The 23715-nt window shown below is 36.2% G+C and overlaps 1 long non-coding RNA gene across 3 annotated transcripts in view; it reads left to right on the top strand.

Annotated features, from left to right (window-relative positions):
* Positions 1–23715, top strand: part of LOC141568474 (uncharacterized) — a 188904-nt gene that overhangs the window by 116571 nt on the left and 48618 nt on the right. For 2 of the 3 annotated variants that reach the window (XR_012491619.1, XR_012491621.1), the window contains one exon: positions 17791–18141. The exons of the other annotated variant lie outside the window; for it this stretch is intronic. This is a non-coding gene — a long non-coding RNA (uncharacterized LOC141568474). Of the gene's footprint in view, positions 1–17790; positions 18142–23715 lie in introns of those variants that run through there. 3 annotated transcript variants of the gene reach the window in all.

Genomic DNA, 23715 nt, shown 5'->3' with positions numbered 1-23715 from the left:
GGATTTGGAGGCATTTGAGTGACATAGTAATTTTGCCTGCCATGTGCCATACATTTACACTATTTTATTCTCTTATTTCTTATTGAGAATCTTTTTTATTCAGAAAAACTGAAAACTTTCTAGAATTCAAAAAGTAGACATGGGAAAGAAGCACATGGCTGGCTTCAGTTGCTGGCAGGGGTCTCTTGGTCAGATTAGCTAACTAGTGCTGGTCCTGCGATTAGTGATTGACTGGATTCAGATTCCATTTCTGAGAGAGCCAAACTGTACTTAAGTCCTGGTTTGGTGATGTGGGGCTTAGCATAAGCAACTCCATTTGGAGGCCTATCTTGTTTTTAACAGTATTCATGTATTTTATACTCTCTTAAAGGACGTGATTCCCTGATATCAAGCAGGAAGCAAGATATGTATTAAGTTTTCCTTACTCTGATTTTAACTGTCTGAGGTAATTAATTTACTTTTGAAAATTTAATGTGGTCTTGGATTTTGATAGTAGATGAGATGAGATATAGACACAATTCCAGATGTTGCAACTAATAAGCTTTTTAAAATTAGTCTTGGACTTAGTAAATTTGACAGCTGATCTATTCCCTTAGGAAAATTTTTTATTAATGATAATTAAGTCAAATGTGGTTAATTCTGCAGTTAACAATAACTTGTTATTCCAAACTTATGAATTGATTTTCTTTTTTAACAATTCCCAAGACAGTATGCATTTCCTTTGCTTCTGTGTGGGGAGGATAGTACATTTTTTTCAGGTAAAACAAGTATACGCATCATTTTGGGATATACAAAAATCTGATGCATGAAGAAGATAAAACTCTGTAAACTGGAGCACCCATGGAATTATTTAATCACATAGCCATCTCCCTGAGAAGATAGGATTTAGCTATCATCAAAATCAGTAGGTATATGAGGGATCATATTATTTCTGTTAGCTCAAGTGGAGCTGTCTCACTGAGACGGTTGAGTTCAAGTCTGTCATCGTTTGTGTCCATTTGGTGGCCCACTATTATCTTTTAGATGAGACAGCCAATATTTTAGTGAGTGTCTTTAACAGATGCCAGATAAACAATCACAGAATAGGATTATACTCAGTAATTGCTCAGGAAATGACTAGGACGGTAGCATTTCAAATAAAAATGCTATAAACAGTCAACATAATAATAGATTTCCCAACATTTAACAATGTGTATATTGATAAAACAATAATAGATTCCTGTGTGAGGTTCTTCCTCTGAAGAAGGCGCCTCTCCTTCGTCTATAGGATTCAATTCAAACTAACTCAACCTTCATGCTTTTTTAATAGTTGCAGAAGGACACAATAAGTGTAGTGGGAATAACGTGAATTCTGACAGACTTGGTTTTGAAACCTGGCTCCACTGCTTATTAGCTCTATATTCTGGATATTTAGTTTACTTCTTTGAACTTCAGTTTTCTTTCAAGAAAAGTAGAATAATAATTACTTAATAATAAACCCCCAGTTTCAGGGAATATTATATGAGGAGATTAACATAAAGAGTTGAACACCTTACCTGACTCAGAGAAGTTTCTTGACCCTTAGAGGTAATTGACCCGTTATAAATTATCTATTCCGTGACCTTTCCAAAAAAGTTCAACATTGAAAAAAAAATCATTAAAAAATCATGTCTAGCACTCTACTTTCAAATTAAGGAAACTGAGGCCTTTTAATGTTTAACAAATTAACCATCAAATTCCCGTAGATACTAAGGTCACTTATCCTTCAGTTCAGGGCCATTTGTCCTGAAATACATTGTGTTCTTACATTCAATTCAAATATTCTCTTTAATGAATAAGGTCAAAAATAACCATCTTGTAGAGAATAATTTCCATGTGTATTTGCAAACCAAATGAGAAATTGGTTTTATATAACTCTAGAAAATTTAATACAGCAATATATAATGTAATGTCCTTTCATTTATATTTTGCTGTTATTATATTATTATTGCCACACTTAGGCATGGTTTTTGGAGTCAAAACCCAGTGTTGTATCTGCCATTGATGGAACTTATGGCACACATTTATCATCATGAGCCTGTTTTTTGTTTGTTTTTTTTTTAATGTAAAATGGGACAAATAACCCATCCTTGTAGGGTTCTTATGAGAAGTGAATGACATATATATATATATATAGTGTTTGGCATATAATAATACTCACCTGCAGGCATAATTTTATTGGGCACTCAAAAAGTCTTTAGATATTACTTTATCACTGAGACATCTGTAAAAACAGGCAAATAGGGAGCAAAAATGACAATTCTTATATTTCCAAAATAAAATTAAGATTGTTTCCTAGTCTCGCCACAATTTTCTGAATAGTTACATTACTATCACTAAATATAAAATGAGCAGTTCAGTTCAGTATTCTGTGCCTCTAATTGAGGAATTCTTGGTTTTGAAGGCTAAAAGATCTATGTGGATCACGTAATGATCTAATGAGTATTCCCATCTTGAGTGGGATGCAAATTAAAGAGTAAATGAGAAGGAGAATTAATAATGGCTAATATGTAGGCTTAGCTGGCATAGGGCACAGTATGTACCATTCCATTTTAAGTGCTTTACTTCTATTAAATTATTTAAGTATCTAGTACCCCAAATAACCCTCTGAGGGAAATTTTATTAATGTGATAATAAATTTACATATATAGAAATAAAGCCTCAAAGAATTTGAAAACCTGGCCAAGATTATACAGCTGGTAGGAAGCACAATCAGGATTCAAACACAAAGTGTCTGATTCCAGAAATGGCTGTGCCGGTCACTACATTATTTGTCTTTCCAATGAGAAAGCATTCTTGTACCAACTACTTATAATAATAGCAAAGCATGCATCTATGTTAATTAAAATTACTGGACATAGGATCTTTCAAATGATCAAATCTGAATCTATTAAATTTCTCCCTAGTTGTCTTTTTTTTTTTAAACCAAAAGTCACCACCTTTGCTGATTTTTCCTACTACTTTTATAATAATAGACAAAGATGTTCTCTGAAACATTTTTGCAGAAATTGTTTTCTGGAATGAAACATACCAGGTAACATCTTCATTCTTGCATTTGTTCTCAGAGAGAGAGAGAGAGAGAAAAGCTCTTGTGGCCTAGAAGCCTCAGGAAGAGACCAGGCATGTTCTCAAAGGCCATTTACTCAAGTCTAGGTACCCTCTGGCTAGAACACAGACCTCTCAACTTCAAACCTCTCCTCTTAAACACCCTGGAGGTGGTAGGAAGGAAAGATCCAGGGCCTGGAAGAAAGATAATTTAGGTCGTTCATTTTGTGCTGGAAGCATTTCTTTAGAGTTGAGCTGAAAAATGAAATGAGGTTGCAAGCAGAATGTAGTCTCTGGATATTGACTTTGATGGTAATGTTAATAATTTAAATGTTGCAAGGGACCGAGTGTGGCATTAAATAATACAGGCCCTTTTTGGCCTACATTTTTTTCACTTCTGGTAGATTATTTGTTAGGGAGAGAACACGATTTAGTAGGAAAAACTAACCTTGGGAACCTGTAATGGATAGCATTATAAACATTTGACTAGGAACATGTTTCTAGTTTTTGTGTGTTTTTTTTCTTGAGTTATACAATTGTTTTATGGGAAGTACTACATTATTCTAATGCGTTTTGTAATGGATAATGGAAAATACCATGTTTTGATTCTTCTCATGTTCTTCCCAACACATCCTGATGTGTGCAATATGTGTTGGATATTTAATGGGTTATTTTACTTAAAAGGCAACATGTCCAAAGGGAACTTGTACTTCCTCTTCTATTCAGTCTCTTCCCCCGTCTTCCTCATCACAGTTAATGGTACCACTATTCACTCGGTAACTCTTGCCCCAAAACTATGGAGTCGTCTTTATTCTGCTCTTCCTCTCCAATGCCACATCTAATCCATCCATAAGTTTTTGCCACCTCTATGCTCTCTTGGACCGTTTCTTACCAGCATCTCCATTTTTCCATAGTCTACATCACTAACCTGCCTTCTGGCTTATCACACCAGGTTTCTATGGACCCCCTGCTTTCACTTTTACTTCTCTACATGGCACCAAATCTTTTATTAAGAAACTTAATTAGATCACCTTACCCAGCTTAAATGCCTCCGTTGGCTTCAATTACAATTAGAATAAATTCCTTAAGTTTTAACAATAATTGTTGGGGTTTTTTGTTTGTTTGTTTTGTTTTTTATTTGGGCCCTACTATCTCTCCCACCGTCTCTCTTACTTGTCTATTTTATTCTCATTACATTTCAGATGCCCAGGCCTTCCTTCTTCTCAAACAGGTTAAGTTTTTTTGTTTTTTTTTCTTTCCATTTCAGGGCCAGTACACTAACCATTGCTTCTGCTAGGGCATACTTTTTCTCAGATTTTTACATGATTCATTGTCTCCACACAGCAGCCTAACCTTTTGTTTCCTTGTACTTGCCCCCAAAGAAAGGAGAATCTGTAAGATGGATCCTTTCAGCGACTTTGCTAAACCTTTTTGTTTCCACCTTATGCCTCCCTGTTTGGTCCCAGAAAGATGGCTGGTCAGCCAATGACAGGCACGACTTTCCGCGTGGAAAGCAACCTAAGACAGGCAGAGCCAAGTGGGGACCAACAGGAGAACCCACGGGGGTTCGTAAAGGTGGGCACAGCCCCCCACCTTCCCCAGGCTAAGGAAAGCCCCTGCCTCTGTGGCTGCATTCCTTCCCACAACCTGCAAGGGAAGAGATTCAATGATGTGCTCTCCATCTATTCATATGCATATAGGTTTTGTCCCTTGGGGAAGTACAAACATTCCGAGACTTATGGTTCAGTGGCCTGCAGGCAAGGGTGATTGGCTTGAATTGGTTTCCTATTATGATGTGTGGAATTCACAGATCTTGAGATTGACAAGCTTTATCTCCTTTACTTCCCCACCTAACAAATAAAAGCTAATGGGCAGGCCCCCAGCCCAGTCTCTTGGCCCCGCTTAACTCTATTCATGGCTACTGTCTTTTCTTAACCCTGCACCTATGACCTTCTTGCTCCCCTAAATCCTCGAGGTGCTGGATGCGACAATTCATTCCTTTAATCATCCACGTCTCTGCCTAAATGTAGATTTTCCTGAGATGACATCCCTGAGAGGGACCGTAGCGCTATCCATTGACTCTCTTACATCTACAGTTATATTAATTTTAACTTTCTTATTTTTCTGTGGCAGATTGTGTTTCCCGAAAATGACCCTAACAATTGCTTCCATCTCCCATGTTCTGCTGTAAATACCACGTCCCATCCAAAGCCGTCTAATTTTCCCTCCTTGAATCTGGATCGACTTGTGATTGCTTCCACCAATACAATAAGATACAAGTAATGCCATATGACTTCTGAAGCTAGGTTAGAAAAAGCCATCAGCTCCTACTCAGTTCTTGTTCCAGGTGCACTGTCTGACACTTCCTCTCAGAATTCAGCTGCAGAGCTGTGAGCTATGCCACATGGAGAGGCCATCAGTAGGTCCCAGCTGAGTTCAGCTTTCCCGTCATCCCAGCCCAGGCGACAGACACGAGATGGAAGTCTCTGGATGATTCCATCCTCTGCCTTCTGAGTCTGCTCAGATAAGCCTTCAGACTTAGTGGAGCAGAGACAAGACATGCACTCTGTGTCCTGTCAGATTTCTACTTACAGAATCTGCGAGGATATTCTCTCTCACCCTGTGTCATCACTAAGAAAATAGAGTTATTGAAGGGGATCACCCTCATGATTGCTCCATAAACTGACCTGCCAGTTTTCATCCATGCCTGTCTTTCTTGCCTTCTCCTTTATTCCCAGAAAGGTTATCTGCTCTCATCATAGTCATCCTTTTGTGGTGTGGGCCCTCTTTGCTACTTGTCAAGGACTTTCTCCCTTCCTTCACCCCTTCTCTTTCTGTCATTATAAGCCTTTCCCTCTCTACTGGATCATTTCTATCAACAGACAAGCATATTCTCTTATCTCCTCTCTTGAGAAAAGGAGAACACGTCTTCCTTGACTGAAATCTTCCTCTGGCCTTCCTGTGTATTCCCTGCTCTTCAGAGTGAAGCTTTGCGATGCATGACCTTCTTTTGCTGGATCCATGTCACCGTTCAACCCATTTCAGTTAGGTTGGAACTACTCTTATCAAAATCCCTAACTTCATTTATTATGCCACATACTTTTTCTCTTGCATGACCCCAGCTGAATTCAATTCAGTTTGTACATGAATGGGGCTACTCTCTTGGCTTTCCAGGTGTGTGAGGCACTTGCCTTGCTTTTCAACCTCAAGTCACCTGGGATGCCCATCCTTTAAATTTGCTATTTCTCAGGCTCTGACACTCCTGGGTTTTAAGTCATATCTGTATATTAATAACATGCAAATTTAGTTTCTATCTCAATCCTCTCTTCTGATATCCAGATTTCTATCCAACCATCAGCCTAACATCTCCACGTGGATACATTATTAGATTTTGTGATAAGCAGAAAAATGCCCCCCACCCCCAAAGATGTCCACATCCTAATTCATGCATGTTGCCTTACGTGAACCTGTGTGTTGCTTTACATAGCAAAAGAGATTTTGCAAATACTATTAAGCTAAGGATAATCAGTGGGCCCAATGTAATCACAAGGGTCCTTACAATAAGGAAGCAAGAGGATCAAAGTTAGAGAAATCAATGTGATGTTGAAGATTCCCTTAATTTTTTAGATATATACATATATTTTTTAGATATTTTCTTTCAATTCTTTTCTTTCAATAAGCTGTTACTTATCTGTAACTAAGTAAGTAGTTCTGTTGGGTTTTTGTTCTAAAATCTGCAGTAAGAAGATAAGTATGGGCGTCCCTGGAGTCCCTGATGGTTTACCTGTTGTGTATTATTTCTTCTAATTGGTAGTTCATGTATTTTTGTGGGCATGTTCTTTTGTTTTTGTCTTACTTTGGTTTTCTAGTTATGTTTAATCATATCTGCATACTGTATTTACAAAAATATTGGAGAAATACATTTAGAAATGTTATGTTTGCCCCTGCCAGGTACTTGGGGACAATAGCAATCTGTGATCACCTTATAGAATTTTGGGAATTGAGCTCTGGAGCAGAGATGCCGCTCCCTGCAAAGGATTATCTACCTTTGGTTATTCTGAGACTGACTCCCTTTCAGATCTCAATCCAAATAAAGAGGGGTTCAACAGGATCTCACTTTGTAGGTCCTAGATTCCAGCATCTGTTCTCCCAGATACTTTAGGTTGTCAAATCGCCACTTAGCCTTTCTTTCTGTAAGCTGTCTTTTCAAGAGCTAATAGATTTTTTTTTTTTTTTTTGGGGGGGGCATAAAGCCCGAAAGCTGGACATACTTCCATAGGCCTTTTCTCTACTGGAATCTGATCCACTTACTCTTCATTATCATGTTAGTTGTCTGAGACCTACAGACAGATTATATTTATTGATTTTTAAGTTGTTTTCACTGGCAGAGTCAGAAAAAATTATCCAACCCACCATTTTCAAAACTATAATCTGTTCGTATGTTTTTTTTAAAAAAAAATAATTTAAATTAATATTTAGATTCCATTACCTTCTGACAAGAATTTAAGAGCAATTGAAGTGAAATGATTTGGGGAGGGTGATTTACACAAATTAATTTTGGAGCAAATGCATCAGAAATATATTCTTGAATTGGTTCATCATAAACATGTTCCAAATATAGTCAGACATCTGTCTCCAGTGAGAATAGGTAAAGAAGAAAACAAAATAAATACAGCAACTTAATGTTAAAAAACAAAGCGAGGAAAGACTTGGAATATAAAAGCATCATGCAAGTAAGCCTTAGGATATGAGAATTATATCTGAGAACAGAGTCTCCTGGGCATAAACTTATAATGGTCACAAACATGTTAAAGCCTCAAGTTGACCTAAACATTAGCAAAAAGGGTCTGATATGCAGGGACTTTGCAAGAGATGTACTTGGAGGAAAAGGACAGACAGGAGGGCAGTGGCCAGGAAGCTGGTGACTTGTTCTGAAGCTGGTTGGTCCAGGTCTAGTTATGCTGGAGCTCAGACAATATCTAAAGACATAGTAAAATGAGTCAACCCTCAAGAAAGAGGAAAGGCAAGAATTTGATCCTCATATTTGCAGACTAGGTAAAGAAATTACGATTAAATTATGAATTGGGAAGGAAATCCAACTATAGGTATAGGAAAAGCATATGTGACAGAAAGGAGGAGAGTACATTTTTATAAATAAGCAAATCACTACTTGGGGTGATGGTCCAGAACCCCTGGATAACACACTGAAAAGCAGCATGACTATTTCAAAGTCCTACCTAATTTGGTGGATGATATTCTGAATATTCTTTCAGGATTTGTTAGGCACTGGGTGGCTCTATGTCTGCAAATTATGGCCTTCTTACCTCGAGCAACTGAGGGAGGAGGGGCGGGGTAGTATATGTCATGCCTTCACTCCATAAATTGGAAAAAAAAAAAAATTAAACAACCCAAGACTATAAGGATTTACTTTAGATATGAGGTTTGTCCTTCCACCTAATTTCTCTATACTGTTTTAAAATTTCGTATGTACTTTTCAACATCTGTAATTACATATTTGATCCTTACCTTTCATGAATTATGGACAACAAATGCTTTCTGTGATATCAGAATCACCAAAAATAGAATCTCAGCTAACTTAACTCTCTTTTTTTAATGAGGAAATGGTAGAAAAACCATCCTTCAACAAGAGAATAAACACTTCAAATACAGATTTATTTCAATCTGACAAGGGATGTTGGCTATTTCTTTCTAAAAGCTCCACTGAAAGATTTATAACTAATATATTTGAAACACAAGTCACCGTCATGTGACTCCCTGCTCAAAGCATAGTGGTGTGGAGTGAATATTAATGATGAGTTTTACTAGGACACATAAAACTCATACAACCTCATGACAGAAATCTTTACTCTTCCCTTATATATATGCCAGTATGAAATAAATTTCTACTGTCCCTTCAAAATGAAAAGTGAAATTAAGTAGCCTTACATTTTTGTTAGTTGGAAGTTCACATCTCATACTTGCTTCCAGGTGTTTAAGCCCTGTTTGGTTCAAGCTTTTAATCACCAAATTTCCCATATTCTTGTTTACCTTTCCCTCTTATGTTAGATATCCTTTTTAGCAGTTTTTTAGATTCCCAGGGTAAATTTACTTTTGTCTTGAAGATATTCAGTCAGAAAGTACTTCAATTTTACCTTCTTTTGTGGGTTCTTTTAAATCAAATGCTTGCTGTTTTCTCTGACCCAAGGATGCTAAATCATGTCTACTATTTGGAGACTCCGATATTTGACGAGGACAGAAGAGAGAACATCAAATTTGGCTTCATATTAATGTTTTTTTCTAACTCATTTCTTTCAGAGGTACTTTTAGATTCATTTACCTTCTTTCTGAAACTTGGAATTAACTCCTGTTAATTGAGAGCTATAGGCAATGGAATGAAATGGTAACTAACGTTTAATGAAAATCTGCCATATCAAGTGCCAGGTCTGGACAGGAATTCTTAGTAAGTCTTTATAACACTCTCATGAAATAGGTACAACTATCTTCAGTCTTACATATAAAGAAACTGATATACCCCCTTCTGATGTGTGAACCACTTAGAAGAAAACATGTTTTTTCCTTTAATGATATTGGGTATGAATTTTTTTCTTTAAAAAGGAACAAAAAGCAGAAACAAAAAAGGGAAAGATTGATAAATTCAGCAATAGTAATCTAAATATTACTAAAATAAACAGAGTCACTACAAATTAGGTAAAAAAAGATAAAGATAAATCAGAGCTGAGAATATATTTACAACATCTAAAATATATAAGGGCTTACTATTGAGAACACTCAAGAAGCTTTTAGAACTAATAATAGAAGGATAGTCAGTCATTCCAATAGAATGATGGACAAATGATTTGATCAGGCAATATACAGAGGAATATATGGTCAGCAAACATGAAAATATGCTCACTTTTACTAGTAATTAAGAAAATGTAATAAACAACAAAATAATAAATACCATTTCATGCACATCAGAATGGTAAAATTAACTTACATTTGATATCTCAGTATGTTGGCAGGGGCCCTTTGAAGCACAATTTGGAACTATCTTTTAAAGTTGAAGATGAATATACCAAAGGATGTAGAAAATCCACTTCTAAGCATTCATTATTGGAAAATTTTATTACATATGGAGAAAATTAACCTGCGTATTTGCTGGAGAACTTTTTTTTTCCACAGAAAGTTAGAAACAACATAAAAGTTCATCAGTAGCAGAACAGATAAACATTTATTCATAAAAAGTAATTATTTACAATAGTTAAACATGAATTAACTAGCTCTACGTGTTTAAATGTGATGGATATTTAAAAAGAGCAATTTTAAGGGAAATTTTGCAACTTAATATCATTTATATAATTTTCAATCAGAAAGTGAATTACGTACATATACTTTGTGAATGCAGAAACATGTAGAAAAAGTATAAGAGCATGCCTGATAGTAAATTAGATTAGTTATGCCAGCTGATTAACAAACACCACAGTTCATTCATTCATCAACCCTATAAAACCCCAAACTGGCACTCTTAGTTGGCTACCATTCTCCCCAGGGTGATGACCCAGGGAAGAAGCCTGTCATTGCTTTAAGTTGGTATTTGGTAATTATAACATTAGATACTTATATTCCATTTACTGTATGACAGATACTTTTCTAAGCACATTATACGAGGTCAGACAGTTAAGTTTGTGAACTTATCCTAGAAAAAGTGCTACATACCTCATTGCTGAATATCACTACGGTCACCTTCAAAGTACTCCCCTTGGGAAGCTATGCACTGATGCCAGCACCTAGTCCACCCTTCAAAGCAATTTTGGAACTTTTTTTCTGGAATGGCCATCAGAACTGTCACCATATTAACCTTGATGTCCTGAATGTCATCCAAACGTCTTCCTTTCAATATTTCCTTTGTCTTCAGGTAAAGAAAGAAGTCATTGGGGGCCAGATCAGGTGAGTAAGGAGGGTGTCCCAGTACAGTTATTTGTTTACTGGCTAAAGACAGTGAGTATTATGTGAGCTGGGGCATTGTGATACAAGAGCCATGAATTGTTGGCGAAAAGTTCAGGTCGTCTAACTTTTTCATGCAGCCTTTTTAGCACTTCCAAATAGTAAACTTGGAAAACAAAAATAGTAAACTTGGATAACTGTTTGTTCAGTTGATACAAATTCATAATGAATAATCCCTCTGATATCAAGGAAGGTTAGCAACATTGTTGCAACAAGTTCACAAACTTAATTGTCTGACATTGTATGCTTTAATTTATTTATTCCTCCCAACATCTTTAGGAGGCAAGTACTAGAATTATCAAGGCCATTTTCTAGATTAGAAAACAGAATCACAGAGAGACTAAATAATTTGCTGAAGTTTATATAGCTAATACATTTCAGGCCTGGTTTTTTTATAACGCAAGCAGTCTACCTACAAAGTCTGTGTTCAACTATTAAGATAATCTGCTTACTGCCAATATGGTTACTACTCACTGTGATTCGCATTCTAACATAACATAGAATGGATAAGAATAATGTGTAAACATAGCATGGATAAGAAAATACAATCCAAAATCACACTTTAGCCTTTTTTTTCATAAGATTTATTGAAATTCTGCCTTCTTAATAGCAATAAAGATATGAAAAGCATAGGGATAAACTGGGCAAATGGTCAAAGAGAAAGAGAGGAGACAGAGAACAGAAAGAAAAATACTGGATAACCAAATATTGTTAAATTTGACTTTGCGTTCAGTTTAATTTAAAGGAAGGCTAGACTCGTTGATGGTTTGGTTGTGCATCAAAATTTAATATTATTAGTCATTCAAGTTAAATCAAATGCAAGGTAGAAGTTTTATTCATTATTCTGCTTTGGTTAGCCCTTTTTTTTTCTCTTAAGAGGGACATTTGAATGGCTTAGGATTTGCTGAGAAGATGCTAAACCATTGAATGAAATGCAGAGAAAAAAAATGTCTACGACATAATTAGAGCTTGGGAGACTCAAGTTCCTTTGGATTTTGCCTCAGCAATTCTTTACCGTTACCTTCTTTTGCTTCCTTTCCTGTGACTGATTAGTTTCGCAGTCTGTGGTTTGTTTTCACTCATTACTTTCCATATATTTCTGAGAGTCAATTAAGTTTTGCACAAGCTCGTAAAATAACCTGTTATTTCTCACACCTTACTCGCTTCCTCTTCAGAAAGACCATGGGAAAGATTTTGCAGTTGTTTTGCCTGTTTTTTAATGTGTACATCATATCTGGCTTTTGATAGATTCAAGACGCCTATCATACTTCTCAATTAGAGGAACACTTGCCTAGAATCTTCCTCTAACTCTGGCCTCAACAGAGTCATTGATTTGGGGATTACAGCATTTTGATGTGTCTTTTAATAAGAAAGAAGAGTACTTCCAGGAATTATACTTACATATAATTGACATGTGATTTTTTAAAAAGCTATACGAAAAGAAAAAAAAAAGTTTCCCCATATTTACTTTGACTCAATTATCCCCAGGTAAAGTATCTGTAACATGTAAAAACCTTTAGATATTTTTTTACCGTGATATGTTGAGTTTTTTTTCCCCATCTGTACAAGGGGTATCGTGACTGTATTTTTAAGCACTACTTTTGCAGAAGATAAATATGTTACCTAATAAATCATTTCTCTAGGCACTTAGCCATCACATATAAACATTCTTCAGGCAAGATTGAAAACTTCTCTACTTCCGCCTTTAATTCAAGCTTTATTGCTTATTTACTTAATGTGATGGGAATAAGCCTTTTCTTTTACGCTTCAAAGAGAGAAAAAGAGATTTTTAGCTTCCTTGGGAAGAAAAGAGCTTTATTTCACATTTGTGTAGACAGAAGTGTGTGAGGGACACAGCATGCTCTACAGGCTGTCAGGGAGATGACAGACACACCAGGGCCTAGGAAGGGCCAGCTGAGTGTTTACCAGGTAAGTGGTCTATTTGGGCACAAGTTTAAGAAACAAAGTTATGAATTGGTTGCAGATAGAAGCTGGCAAGCAGGAAAAGCAGAACTAATTTATATTGGCATTTCAGGTAAGCCAAATACCACAAGACCATTAGTATTCTTTCTTGGCCGTTGGGGCGGTGCTGTCAGGGTGAAATTTTACTTAGTCTAATAATATTGATTTTGGGGGGTGTTCTTTACGTAGGAGAGAAAGGCCAGATTAATTCTGTCATGGCTATATTCACAGACCACAGAATTTGGCTATGAGGTTGATTTCTATTTCGTTTGTTTGACTTTAACATTATCACCATTCAAAAAATGCCTTTTGTATTCACCTGGTTTCAATTTTGCCTCATCTTCATATTTTCCATCAGGGCTGTTTTCTAATTGATGATCAAATACAGATTAATTTGATCACTACTTTAGCAAATGTTGATTGAGTACTCAATGAGGATATAAAAATAAAATAGGATTCAGCCTTTAAGGAATGTGTGATCTACTCAATGAGAAAAGGTGACAAGTGTTCAACATAAAGTATGATAAAGTGCTGTGAATATTTCAAAGAGCAGCTGTCTACTTCCAACCTGGTCATTGAAAGAGGGAGGCAGTGAGCTGCACCCCAAAGGTTGGTAAGACGCAGAGAAGATTAGTCACTGCTATTTCCTCTGGGTCCAGGAAGCCAGACTACTAGAGTCCCACAGATCATGATGCCACATCCGTGCCACTGCCTGGTGCAGCTGAAACACTCTGCTTCTCCTGGGGTTCAGGAAGACCATGTCGAGTACCACGCTTACACATCCACTCCACCATTTCTTCTGTTCTAAAAAAGTTCCTTAACGTTTTCCCAGTTTATCTGGGAGAGTAGATACACAAGTCAACCCAGCACTCAAATATGTCCTAGAGGATATAGACAGGTGTCTAACTCATAGTTCTTTTCTTCCTTTCTCCTCTCTGCTCCCAGCATAGACGGCATCTATTTATTATAGCAACACCTTACATTTATGTTCTGATACCTCCTGGCTCTAAATTTAGGAAAACCTAAGTTTTTGAAACTGAAATCTATTTCTTCAATTTCCTGGAGCAATAAATGAACCTGATTGCATCATGGAAGGGAGAACATAGAACTATGAGGAGAATTAATGGTTAATATTTCAGAAAATTATCCCCCTACACATTTTTATGTGGGATGAGGGAGATTGAGGAAGGAGGTTGAGAATTTCCCTGGGTTGCTGACGTAAATTTCTCCATTGTTATACTGGGTCAGGCAAGGGAAATAAAGGTATAAGCAAAGTACTCTGAAAGCATCTAAGTGTGGATAGTACTGGCAGGGAAAAGAGAAGAGGTGCCTCTGGAATGACTTCCCAGAGGTTACATTTAACCTTATCACCCCACTCTTCATATGGGGAAACTGAGGCTGAGAGAATGACTTCCTTAAAAACATCATAGTTTGTGTTTTTCCATCTTAATATAAAGATTGCTTGACATTGTTGAGACAGTGCTGGAATCTGATGGTTGCTAATAAAAAAACAAATATTTTCCAAGTTATCACTACATGTTGTCCTAGAAAGAGATTTAGGGGCTGTCTGTGGTGAAATATAAGCAGACTAACATTAGTTAGTCAGTGCCAGCCTAATTGTTTTTTCCCCAAATCCCCATTGGCTGTTTTGGAAAGAGGATCTTATTTAAATGCCACACATTATTTATCCAAACAAAGATCATAACTCTTTGCCAAGCAGAGATGAAAACTCTATTGTTTCCAGAGGCTCAAAAGGAAAGCTTTCCACGAGAAATTTCACTCTCTAATTACAGGTAATTGTACTATAATTTTGTTTAGATCATTGTGGTGTCAGATAAAGTTTCAATATTTGCTAAAATCAGTTTGAATGCACTGGCATACTCAATGTCCCTGTAATGCATTTCCTTTTTCAAATCAGTGTTTGCCATTCAGAGCTTATCTACAATAGTCACAGTCTTTATTCTACAAAGCCATTAAAGTAAAGGCATTTCAAAGGGAAGGCAGCTATAATAGCAGGGACCTAGATTTCACTATTAGCATAATTCACAATTATTTTCCAGTTCCAAAAAAAAAAAAAAAAAGGACATTTTACAGTCACTACAGCATTTCTACCTCTATATTGTAATGTACCTAACTCTATTATAACACCAGGAAGGTTGTGGTCTGTTTATTTACATCTTTGCCCCCCTCACCAGACTGAGAACTTCACTTGAATCATATTCTCTTTTTTAATCCCACCAAGTGCCACATACTGTGTTGACCACATTGATGGGGCTCAAGAAAGATGTTTTAAGATAAAATAATAATGTATACACAAATGAAAGTAAAGGAAGTCATGCGTTTGTGTACTTAAAATAAAACTATGATTTCCTGGTGTCTGTAAAATCATCTAAGTTTAAAACTTTGCTGCATAGAAATTGGCACAACTGTGGTGGTAAAGTTTGAGTTTTTTGAGCAAGAGGAGAAAAATAATCTTGTTTCTTGTAAGAAAGTTACATATTTTCTGTGAATTAAGTGTTTGTAGAAAGTTAAATATATTGAGATCTTTATATATAGGTGAATTTTCTAGTGTTTATTTGATAATTTTGAAAATAACTTTTTTTAAATACAAGGACTTTTGCTGAAAAGTTTATTACAATGGAGATTTAAAAATAATATTCTGCTCCAATTTTCATTGACTCAATGAACTCTTTTGAATTTTTACTGCACTGTGTATCTATAACTATGCTAAGTACTTATGATAAAAAGATAAATGCTCCCTGCCTTCAAAGATCTCATTGTCTAGTTCATGACCTTGACATACAATGAATATAAAAGATAAATGGGTGGGTATTAAAATAGAAATATAAATTAGATTCTATGAGAAAACAGAAGTATAGTGAAGATTGTGGGAGTAAAAGATGTAGGATCAGAAAAGACATCACAAAAAGCTAAAATTTAACCTCATCATCTGCTCCCCAGAGAATTTAACACTCCAACTTGTCTTTATAGTTAGTAAATTGTAGAGTTAATATTTGGATCCAGGTAAGTTTGGCTCTAAAACCCATTCTCTATACTCCTGTGCCACTGCTCCCGAACCACAATATAATGGCTCTTTCAAAGCTAATTTCATTTCACATATAGTTCAGACTGTGCATGATTATTTCTTTAAGTGATATTTTTTTGTGTGTGTTATTTCTTATATTTTCCCTGTTTTAGCAATGAGTTAGCAACTTCATGAGCATGGGGCACTATATTGCTAATGAAAATGACGAAATGTGATGGAGAGGGATCAGCACATATTTCCTAATAAAAGAAAAAGGGTTTTAGCCATATAAATGTTATAAAGCCCAGATGAACATAGGTGTTTTATTTATAATATATAGCTTTACTACATTATAAAAGAAGCCATGTGCTATTAAATGGGAATGTTCTATGAAGCACTATGCAGTTTACAAGATGAAATTATTATGTGGTGAGTGAAAAGTTTCTTCCCAAATTTAGTGAAAAATGTTATGAAGTTAAGATTCTCAGGTACATGCCTGCTAGCCAGTTATTACTTAGAGAGCTAGACCAGTACCAAGCAGAAGTAGCACTTCAGAGTTTCATCTCTGAAAACATTGAATGGCAAATTTAAAAATCCCATAGAATTTTGTAAACACTAAGAGAATATTGGTATTGCAAAACCCATTGTCATCACCCCATTCGAGCCTCTCCTTCCCTTGTGTAAGGAAAAACTTCATTTTTTCAGGCAAAATTTTATTTTGTGATTTCAGAAGTGCTGTATGTTTTTATCAGTATATAATACAAATTTTTGAAAATTGGATTCTTACTATCTTCTATTTCAGTAGCCTGCTTTTTGTTATATTATGTTATTCTCCAATCACTTGTTACTTGTCACTAAATTGGTAAGAACCTTGAAATTAGAGGAATTATGATACCTGCAATGATCTGCTAGATGGTTGTGACTATAATAAAGACATATTTTTAAATGACAAACTCTTTCACAAATGCAAGATTTTATTAAACTGTCATTATCTGAACAAAGTGAGTATTTATTGAATGAATAGCAGTATTTTGTAAAGTAGGTCCTATGCGCTATCTTTCAAAATGGTGTCTTCTAAATCTGTATTTTATTAAATACACTCCCATTTACTTTTTAAAAGCTGAATACGTATCTCTCCTCTTCCCCCCAAAATTCATATGTTGAAACTACCCCCAATGTAATGGCTGACATTAGGAGGTGGGGCCTTTGGGGAGTAATTGGGATTAGATGAGCCCCTTATGAATGAGATTAGTGTTCTTACAAGTCATGACAGAGTGTACTTCCTTTGCTCTGCTGTCCACCACGTAAGGATACAGGAGATTCTGACAGTCTGCAACCCACAAGAGGGTCCTTACCAGAAGGTGATCATCCTGGAATCTGATTGGGGACTTTCAGTTTCCAGAACCTGTGACAAATAAATTTCTGTTGTTTATAAGCCACCCAGTTTATAGTATTTTGTTATAGCAGCCCAAGCTGACGAAGACAAAAACATTCTTGTTAAAAGGGAAGAAAGGCTTTATAAAGTTCAATGCATTTGAAGCTATTCTTGTTGTACAGCTCAAGCCTTTGTCATCACCTTGACAAATGACACTGTTCCCGTTGCTTGTGATGTCCTTTTCCTCCAGGCAAAATCCTCCTTCCTTGACGCACAACTCACCCACCCGTTGCCTACAATGTCAAGTCTTCTCTGCTTCTGAAAGCAGATTTAGTTTCATCTCTATCATGTTTCCTTGCAGTCAGTATCGTGGACTATTACAATGAATCTGGTGGACTGAGTGGTGCTGTACTCACTGAGCAATGAAAGCGCGCAAGTCAGAAAACCCTGAGTGCCAATCGCAGCTGTACCGACTATTTGCTGGGCATGCTACTTCAGCTCTTGGAGTCTCAAGGTCCTCACTGGACAAATGGGTACATATGCCACTCCACCGAGTTGCAGCAGTGAAGCTAAAATAACCTAATATATGCCAGATCCAGAAGCGGCTGACATGTCACAAACACTAAGTAAATGTCATTTTCCCTTTGTGTGTCTGTGTCTGTCAGTTTATAAATGAATTCCTGCAGGTCAGGAAAAGCTATTTACTCATCTACAGAACCCCAACATCTAGCACTGTGCCTCACATATGCTCAACGAGTCTTAAGTTCATATAAGAACAAAAGATACTCTTGGCAGATAACTTGGTAATGTTTAAGGAGGATGTAGAGATTCTCGTGGTAGTGGTATTTTTCTTAAAGGAAGTTGACCTCATTTTCCATTTTATTATTTAAGTAAATGATGTAATAAGGGATTCACTTAACAATAGAAGCTACTATCTTATTTCTGCTTGGTTTCTGCCCACCAGGCATCTCTCCATTGAATGGACCTTTTAAAGATACTTATCGAGGTTGAGGCCCATAGCAGAGCCACCCTTCTTTTTCCCCTGTAGCAATCGCTTTTCTAATACCAATTTACTTTCCATTGAAAGGACTGATGGGCATTTTTATCTTGAAAATACAAACTAAATCAGGCCTCAAAGTCATTATTAGCATTTTTTTAATATATATATCATCTTACTACTAATGAGAGATGGGCCAGACTACCCAACAAGAGAGAAAGTAACAGTACTTATCTGCTTAGAGAAAGAGAGGTCAGCTCAGAAGAGAAGTTTTTAAAGGATATCCACTTATTATTGTTTTTAATCCATAAAATTTTAGAACTGGGAGTAAACGTAAAGATCACGTATCTCAGATCCTTCATTTTCCAGAGAAAGAAAAGTCTAGAAATGTTCAAAGACCTGCCCATGGTTACACAATTGGCTGTTAGAGGGAACCCTGAAATAGCAGTGTCTGGAGTCTCGGTTCAGTTATTCATCTACTGAAACTGTTTTGACTTCTCCAAAGTTTTCATTATGGACTTAGTAGTGGAGCTTTGGTAAAATATTATTATAGTAAAATTATATACACAGATATATATGTGTGTACATTATATATATGTATATATATATATATATATATAGTTTTATATGTATATAAAATGCACACACATATATGTCTGTGTATATAATTTTGTCTTTCAAATATAGTTATTTCTTTCTCCCTCAGAAAACCTCCCTTCCTAATTATATATACATGCAGCTATGCTATAAATATATCTGTATTTGCTGTGTATTCTGCACACACTGCCAGGTAGCAGGGTTGAAGCTCAAGCACTATTTTTGGAAAGCTAGTATGACATAAGCAATTGGTCTTAGACATCCCATAGTTATGAGAAAAATAGATAATTCACATACTGACAATTGGTTGCATTGAATAAGTTAGAGAGAGAATGCATTTGTGCTCAATTGTTCTTGCTGTTTACACTTACTTTATAGGAAGAGATACTGGCTTTTAAAAATAATGTTACTCTTAAATTATAGAAAAGAAACACCTGATATTAACAAATGGCACAATTTTCTTTTAGGGGAGCGCTAATCCTATAACCAGCTCCCTTTTTTTTTCAACCTAAAACCAAACTGTTCTTTTCGGGTCGTGTTTTGGCTGCCTGCCTGTGTCTCAGATCATTTTATGCTCTAAAACTGGGCTAATCAAAGTGTCTAAATACCAGCAGCGTAGATATCATCAGGAGTCTGCTAGAAAGGCAGAATCTTGGGGACCCAGTTCAGAACTCCTAACACAGCAACTGCATCTTTACAAGATTCCAGGGCATCTGTAGGCATCCTAATATTTGGGAAGCACTGCTCTAAGAGACAGCATGCATTCTTCCTCTCTATAGCATTCTCAATCCCCTCAGCCAGATAAAAGGAACTAGTATTTTAACTGGGTCATTCCTAAGGTTTTGAGGGGACCCAACATGCCAATAGCAGAAGACTCACTTCAGGAAAACAAACCAAATGGTGTTTTGGGATTTCCTCCCTGTGCTCCCTTATGTTCCTACAGTTGGTTCAGAGCAGGCCACTAATGGTGAGTTACAGACACGTGGGCACATATATGTGTGGCATTCGACTTTTTATTTCTCTCAGTCCTCTTCCTGCTTTTCATTTGGTGCATGGAGAAGGTTAAAAGTGGTTGTTGTATGCTCTGCTTTCTCTTTGGACTTTAAAAGTAGTAGTTACCAGTTTTTGCCTCTATGGATAAAGCAATTCCTTACACCACCATTGTATTATTCATCTGGAGGTTCTAATGCACACATTTAGCCTGTAAAGTGTGCAGTCTTTATTACACTATGTTATAATGAAAGCATCCTTAGTGTATGTCAAATTTCAGACAGAAAATGCCCACCTTTCATTGTAGTCATAGGCTCGTGTTCTCTAGTGCCCTAAAATATGTAGACTGTAATCTATCAATATTAACAAATTGGAAGGGGTGATGGTTATCACAAGCGCCATGAGATGCTCTAAGAATCTTAACTCCCTTTGGAAAATGGACCTTTAAAAGAAGCCTAAAGTGACTTCTACCACTTTTTATCCTTTCCAGATAATTTTTGTGAGAGCTGATCAACTCTCTGTCTTTGGACCCACCACTTATTGGTTATGGGACAGATAGCAAAGTACCTAAATGTTGTTTTCAAGATTTCCTTTATCTGGATGACATAATAATAACACGTTCCCTCTTAAATTTTATGCACATGCATTTTAGTGTTCGCATGTATTTCTATTTATCAAACACACACACATATATGATTAAAGACATCCAAAATAAGGGTAAATTATATATCACAATTAAAAATTATAACTTAATATAATTAAAACCTCCTTGCTCCAAATTAGATCTGTTTATGCTAATTTTTAAACTCTGCTTGTGACACTGACATTGCACATTTTGACACTTCAGAGAGCTTTTATTCATTGTGAGAATCTTTCCTGCTTTTTGTAGAAATGTAGGCTGAGAAGATGCTGGTGATTTAAGTTTTTTTCAAATAGAGTTAAAAACCAAGTTGGTTTTCATTCAATCAGTTCTAAGCCATTCCTCCATATTAGAGTATCTTTTTTTGGGGGAAAAAAATCATAACCAAGTTTCTTGTGTTTTCACACCCTTAAAATATGATAAGGTTTTGTAATTCCTTCTATTTAAATCATATGCTATGTATGCAATTAGCAGCTTTCTTTAGGGGCTTATTCACATACATGAATATAGTTCTGGTGCCACGTTATTTCAGAGTGAGATTGTGAAATACTCATGTTTGACTTCACTAGTGACTGGAGCTCTCTAGGGCAACCACAAAGGGAGGCTTTACTTCTAGTTAATACAGAATCATCTTAGTGTCTTCCTTATGCGAAAGCCTTAGCATCTTAGCAGGAGCAGAAATATATTTAGTGAAAATAGCTGCGAATTCCTCTGCTAGATTCAAAGTGTCTTATGTAAAATAGAAATGCCTTTTTCTTTGTTTATTTATTTAAAATCCAAATATCATATATAAAAAGCCCAACACAAAGCACAGACTTCATAAGTCTTTGATTCAGTAATTGATGAATAATCGAGTCCTGTGCTGCAGCCCAAAGAAATAACGTCAGAGGAGAAAACCAGGATTAGTTGTAAAGAGGGTATATTGCCATTAGCATGCCTTCAAACTTGAATCTGCATCAAGCGACCTGAAATAATTGATTAATTCCCATGATTTGATGATACTGCCTTTGTGGTTGCTGATATATGTTTTTTTTTAAATAGCAGCAAGCAAATCCATTGGTTAGCATCTATTTTTATCTAAATCAGCTTCCCCCAGTGTCACATAACAGCAGAAAGTATTCAAGAATTGATTTATGCAAAATTTGAGGTTAATTCCGTTGTTGCAATCTTTAAATAAAGGTGATCCCAAAATATCTGGGTACTGGATTTCTACCAAGACAATGCAAATACTCTACATTAGCACTGAAAAGTATATACTTAATATATTGTTTACATGTTGCAAAAAAAAAAAAAAAATGTTACTTACCTCTCTGTGATAGGCACATTTGTAAGTGAGAATTGAAAAAAGTTTTAAATTCTCTATTTCGTTAGCAGGAAACTCACACAAATATATACATGTGTGTATATAATACATGATTATATAATCATGGTATCCTTTCACCAGACATATGATATACGCTAAAAATAGAACTTTCCGACCTTGGTTTCACATTGGAATCACTGACAAGTTTAAAAAATATCGATGACTGGATCCCAAGTGACGAAACACGGATTTGAATAGTCTAGGATGTGTCTTGAACATCTGCATTTTTAAAACCTCCCAGAGGACTCTAATATGCCGCCAAGATTGAGAACCATCGCTCCAAGACCTCTTTGAACAAAGTCCTCCATTAGGAGTCGGAGCTGTATTCAATAGTTTTAGGGGTAGAGCCACACAGAAAGACCCTTGGATTCATAGGAATCCCAAATTAAAGACACACATTTAAGTACCTGTTTTATTTCTAGGAAGGTTAACAAAAAACAAGGAGATATAGTTGTGTCCCTTTGTGCATTAAAAATTTGACTGAAATGCCAAACATGAACGTGGCTGTCTGAAAAACATGTGAGGCCACTTATTTTCAGAATCAAATAACCTCGTCAGTTTTCCTAACACTGCTTGATGTTTGTCATATAGTGAATGATAAGGAGCATGGGTTGGTGAGAAGTAAGGGTTTACTTGACCCAGACGTTCGTTCTCCACACACTAGCTCCCCAGAGGATGGTGACACCCTGCAGAGCAGTTTGAGCCCTGACATCTGCTCCAAGGAAACAACAGGACACAATGTCTGAATGCCTCATCTCTTAACTGCCTATGGTAGTACACCCAATCCTCTCACCTCTTTCCACCCAGGAGCTAACAAGCTCTCCAGATATGCATTTCATGAGCCCAGCCAAAATTTCAGAGGTTCAAAGGATAATCCAGTCACTGGGCTCTTTAAGATGAGGTCTAAATATGTCACTCATTGACTCACATATCGGCAAATACAGTATATAAAATGAGGTATATCGGGTACTGCTCTGTAAGAGTTTCCATCTACTGGTGGAGCTGGGGCTGCTAAGAGACCACCAAAGACTGAGAGCTACACAAAGAGGCACTGTTCTTTTCCTAACTGGCATGAACCGGGCACTACTTTGAGTGAGACAATTCTAACCTTATCTTCCTGTTCCTTTTTATTCTCAGGTTCTGCCCACTAGGAGTTTTAGCATTAATTCAACAAATATTTATCAAGCACCTATTATGTGACAGGCACAGAAGTTGTATTATTTATTTGCTTTTGCTTGCACTATAATATTATATACACTTTTAGAGCTGGAAGGGGAATAGAAAATCATAGAGTTTCATTTTTCCCAACTTACCTTCACATTATAATTATGCACTTTACATAGCAAAATATAGGGAAAAATCAAGAAAGTCTTAGAAAAAAACAACACATTATTGTTTTATTCATTCCATTTATAGTTTTTCATTCGTTCTTCAACAAAAAAAAAAGGTATTCTGGACTTAATTGTGTCATAAATACTTGCAATATATATTTGCAGGAACATGAAAGTTGTGGAAACACTAACATTAAACATTAGAAGCAAAGGATTCCAAACATCACATAAGACCCCTAATCTTTAAATGGCTTGCCCAAGGTCTAGTGATTATAATTAATTTTCTTTTCATAACTTTTCTGACAGAAGTGCCTTAGTAAATCAATAAAACCCTTGAAGCTCTTGGTGTTTCATTTGGCTTCATTTGG

This window comes from Rhinolophus sinicus, linkage group LG14 (genome assembly GCF_036562045.2).
Source record: "Rhinolophus sinicus isolate RSC01 linkage group LG14, ASM3656204v1, whole genome shotgun sequence".
Taxonomy (NCBI): domain Eukaryota; kingdom Metazoa; phylum Chordata; class Mammalia; order Chiroptera; family Rhinolophidae; genus Rhinolophus; species Rhinolophus sinicus.
Note: the sequence above shows the minus strand (reverse complement) of the source record. Positions and strands in the feature narration are given on the sequence as shown.